The following is a 4785-nucleotide window of genomic DNA, read 5'->3' on the forward strand; positions in this document are numbered from 1 at the left end:
AGCATTAAAAACTTACAGAAGACGAGATGCTAACAAGAGATGCTAACTAGTTACATGCTAGGCTACATGACGGTGCGGCATTGTCTCCATGGTTACATTTTCTGCTTTAGAAAATTTTTACTTAGTTTTCAAAAAAAAAAAAAAGGTTTATTTAACAAATGTGAAAATATTTCAGTCATTTTCTTTCAAAACTTGTTATATTTGGCCAAGTTTAATAAATTAAATAAAAGCTGATTTATGCACAGCAACTTCGGCTCTTCAGTAAAAGTCCCCACATAAACATGGCTCTGCTTATTATTAAACATTTTCTATTGTCAGGAAATTATGCTGGTAATTTACCCTGATTAAAAATAAAAAAAGCAACTGAAACTGTGATGGACAGGACAAATTTGTGTCATTCGTGATTCGCAGTTGGGGGCCACACAAAGTCACTCCACGGTCCGCAAAAGGCCCCCGACCCGCACTTTGAGGCGTATTTATCCAATCTACTCCATCTGTAAATTAACAGCTGTTTTTCTTGTCATGAGAACTGATAGAGCAATGTGATTCTTATCTGAGCATTAACCCTGCAGGTTTCCCATTCGATCGACGCGACACGGCGTTCCTGCTGCTTCTTTCTTCTTTTTTTACCCACTGGGAGACAAATTGGGCTGATAAAGCTAAGTTCATTATGTGTTACTGACACGGCGGTCATGGGTCGGGTCTAATCTGAGTCCAGAGGAGCCCGGCCGCTTGGCCGCAGTGAGACCTGGCTCTGTTACAGCCCTTAATCAGATCTGAGGTTAATGTGCTGCCTCTCTCTGATAAAACCAGAGCAAGAGGGGAGAAAGCATCTCTTCAGCTCACCAGGAAAAAATGAAAAAAGCCCCCATCCCCGCTCCCAGGAGATCCAATACTTAGCCCACATGACTGAGCTGTGACTCAGAGAGAGAGAGAGCCATGCTGCAAAATAAATATCATTAACCCACAATTAAAATCCTGTTCTCTGTCCTGACATCCTTTATTGTTCTCATATCTCTGTCCAATTACAACATGCTGGAGTAATTATAGCTGCATTAAAAAGTAATGAAGTTATATGAGCAGGGCCGCCGTTTCCACAGGGCAATCTGACAGAAGGTACGCAGACGCAGGGACTCGATGAAACTCGGCTGCTCAGGAGACTGAAAGCCTCCACAGTTCAGCCGATTCGCCGCCGAGCCAACTGGGCGTCAGTTACACCTTCAGTGGTCACTGCGAATCTGTTGCCATGGAGATATGATCAAGTTAGACGTGGCCGCATCAGTAATGTTTAATAACCACAGAAGAAGATTAGAAGAAAAAGATCAGACTTTAACCTCAGATTTCGTACATTAAAAGTCAAAGTTTTGACTTTTTCCACTGCATTCTGACATTTTTCTGAGAATTCTGACTTCTTCAGAATCTTGATTTTTTCTCAGAATTCTCATTTTGTTCTCAGAATTTTGGCTTTAATATCAGAATTTTTACTTTAATCTCAACATCCACCTTTTTCTCAGATTTCTGACTTTTTCAGAATTTTGACTTTTTTCTCAGCCTTATTACTTTTTTCAGCATTTTTGCTTTAATCTGAGAATTCTGACTCTTTTCAAAATTCCAACTTTTTTTTCTCAGAATTTTGACTACTTTCTCAGAAGTTTATTTTTTCCAGAATTCCGACTTTTTTTCCCTGAGTTCTGACTTTTTCAGAATTTTCACTTTAATCCGAGAATTTTTACTTTTTCTCAGAATTCTCACTTTTTACTCAGAATTTTGACTTAAATATCAGAATTTTGACTTTAATCTCAAACTTGACTTTTCCCTCAGAGTTCTGACTTTTTCAGCATTTTTACTTTAATCTGAGTATTCTGACTTTTTTCAGAACTCCAACTTTTTTTCTCAGAATTGTGACTTTATTCTCAAAATTAACTTTTTCCCAGAATTCTGAGTCCTAATCCTCTTCTGTAACTAGCGACGCTGTCCATGCGCTTAGATCAAATCCATCTCTGTAAGAGTGTCTGAATATTTATGTTGATTATTTAGTAAACACTAGTTTTTGTGTGATAGAGCCAGCGATAAATTGCAGGGGTCAGGCTGTTAAACCAGAGGGTCAGACGTGAGAGCGAAGCAATTTGAGGTTGGAAATGAGGGATGTCCTTCCTCATTTCAGAGCCACAGAGGCCATCAAACGTCAACTCTCATGTGTCAACGCGCCCAGTGACTTACAGCGCCTCTTTGTTGTGTTTGTCTCTCAGTACGTTCAGGACTAAAGGACAAGAGAGCAAAAAAAAAAAAATCTAGGAGCCATTCACTTGAAGGAAAGTCCAACAAATGAAAAGAAACTGAGAGAAAAGGAAAGGAGGGAGTAAACAATAAACAGAGTTTAGAAACTAGTTCACACCGAGCCGCTCCACACATGGATGAAGATTTGACACTGAAGCACTCCGAGGGGAAACTTCACCGTCCTCTGAATGAAAATGTGTCAGAAAGAAAACTGATTCCAGAAGGAGGAAATCATAGAAGAACTGAAAAGACAGAAATGTTTGACTTCTAAAACTCCAAAATTTCCACACTTTCCAGATCATTCTCAAAATTTCTGAGTATTTTGGCCTGAATTTTTTTCTATTGAAAATGGACGTAATGATGCGTTCACACCAAATGCATTTCATGAGTCAAGAACGCATCCGACGTTTCAAGTGTGCACTCTGAAGTCAGACGCTTGATATTCTGCTCTGGGTGGGCGTAGAGATTAGACTCCTTGGCCCACTGTCTCCTGCATGTTTCATCTAAATAAATATGTTTATTTAACGTGGCTTAATGATTGTGCTGGACGGATTTGGATAGCTCAAATGTGGGGGAAATATAGTAAAAGTTATAAGTTACCCGACATTCCAGCTTCCTTGCTGATCCTCTTCCAAGCGCGGTCCTTTCTATTCCTGTCTCTGTAGTCATAACTTTATTGGTCGAGAGCAAACAGCGACAATTAGTTGATTTTTTATTCTTTCTGGGATCACATTGGAAAATGCTCCACCACGTGCTGGTTGACGCGCCACGTCGATCGTTGAGAGTTTAGATTTTTCAGCCCCAGCGTCGGACGCATTGGACGCACATCAAACGCTCGAAACGCTTCAAATCGTGCAACACTTGACGCATCCTCAACGCGCCTCCACATAGACTCTGAATGTAAACCAGGCATGCCATAATAAAACGTCGTACAAACCCCTTTGTTTTGTAGGGATTTATGCATTTTGCATTTCAGGGATTCTGCAGTCGTAATATGAAGACATGACAGAAATGTTGTCGGCACATTTAAACCTTAGAAATGAGCACAAACAGATCTCATTTGTCCCTATTTTGAACTTTGTATCAAAGCCTAATTTGTGGCAGATGTTTGTGAGTTTTAACGTGCAGTAAGTGCAAATTGGTTTTGATTCGGACGCTGCTCTCTGCTAACGGCTACAGTGTGCTGCTATCACGGCGGATTTGAAATGGCTTCACAGAGGTAATAAATAAGAGAATGTCAGGTTTGTTTGTCATATTTGTCCAGCACACCTAGCAGAATCTTTTATTACTGAAGGTTGTTTGGGATGGAGCAAGAATGATGCCTGGCTAACAACACCGCAGTGCAACACCACATAGGACGTGCAGTAATGGCAGCACAGATGACTGGGATTGGCTACACAGGTCAACAACAATGAATTCCTTGGTAAGCATCAATCATGCTGCCAAGCCTCTTGGGGCTTTGATCGAGTAGTTGTGTGTTGTTGCTGAGAGGCTAGCTGGGGATGTAGGTTGGCGGGGAACTGATAATGGGCTTCAGTGAATCACAAGAGATGAACCCCTGTTGAGAGATGCAAGAGGGGAGGAAAAGAAGGATGGAAGAGAGAGAGAGAGAGAGACGGAGAGAGAAAGCAGCGGGGCAAAGAAGGAAGCAAAAAAAGGACGACAGAGCCTGGATGAGGAGGGAAACTCAGCCTGTACCCTTTCTTCCTCGTCCCCTGCTGGATGACCAACACGCAGACAGCCAGGCACCATGACGGACATTCTCCTCATCTAATGAGTCCCAGTCACAGCTGAACACACCACTGTGCTTTACGGCGCCAACAGAAGGGCCTGCCACCATGAAAAAACCCGGCGCCTGCAACTTAAACAAACAGGAAAAACACACAGGGTTAAATGAAGCCCTCTTCTCTCTAATGACGGTTCTACATCTTTGAGGACGATTTTTTCACTGACACGTTCCAACCAAACCCACTATTTAGCATTCACTGTTCGAGCACACACTGCAAAAACAAGGAAATCTTACCAAGTGCTGCTGTTTAGTTTCCATCACAAATATCTTAATGCACTTACAAGCAACATTTCAGCAGGATATGCCAGCTTGTTTTCAGTCTGCAACTCATACATACTGATAAAAGTATTCGTTCCACTCTGACCTGAACCTTCAGAGTCACATAAACGGTTACAAAGCTGGCCTTCTATCACCTGAAGAACATTTCCAGTGAGATCTAGAGAAACTCATCCATGCGTTTATCGTTAGTCGCATTGATTACTGCAACAGTGCAGCTGATCCAGAACGCTGCTGCTGGCGTTCTGACTAAAACCAGGCAGACGGAGAACATCAACCAGTCCGAACACTGGCTCCGTGTAGATCAGAGAATAGACTTTCTGCTTCCCCAGAACCAGAACCAACATGGAAAAGCAGCATTAAGCCTCAAATCTGGAACAAACTTCCAGAAAACTGCAAACTGCCGAAACACTGAGATCCTTCAAATTAAGACTAAAACCCAC

The 4785-nt window shown here is 41.8% G+C and overlaps 1 long non-coding RNA gene across 1 annotated transcript; it reads right to left on the minus strand.

The window, feature by feature from the left end:
• Nucleotides 1-978: 978 nt before the first annotated feature.
• LOC106941197 (uncharacterized) lies at nucleotides 979-4142 on the minus strand. The gene is made up of 2 exons (XR_001423297.1): nucleotides 3976-4142; nucleotides 979-1238 (listed from the first exon to the last, which is right to left on the minus strand). It is a non-coding gene; the product is annotated as an uncharacterized LOC106941197 (long non-coding RNA).
• Between the last annotated feature and the right edge of the window lie 643 nt (nucleotides 4143-4785).

The sequence above is a fragment of the Poecilia latipinna genome, unplaced genomic scaffold (genome assembly GCF_001443285.1).
Source record: "Poecilia latipinna isolate Pla-1442-1.1 unplaced genomic scaffold, P_latipinna-1.0 Scaffold3543, whole genome shotgun sequence".
Classification (NCBI taxonomy): Eukaryota; Metazoa; Chordata; class Actinopteri; order Cyprinodontiformes; family Poeciliidae; genus Poecilia; species Poecilia latipinna.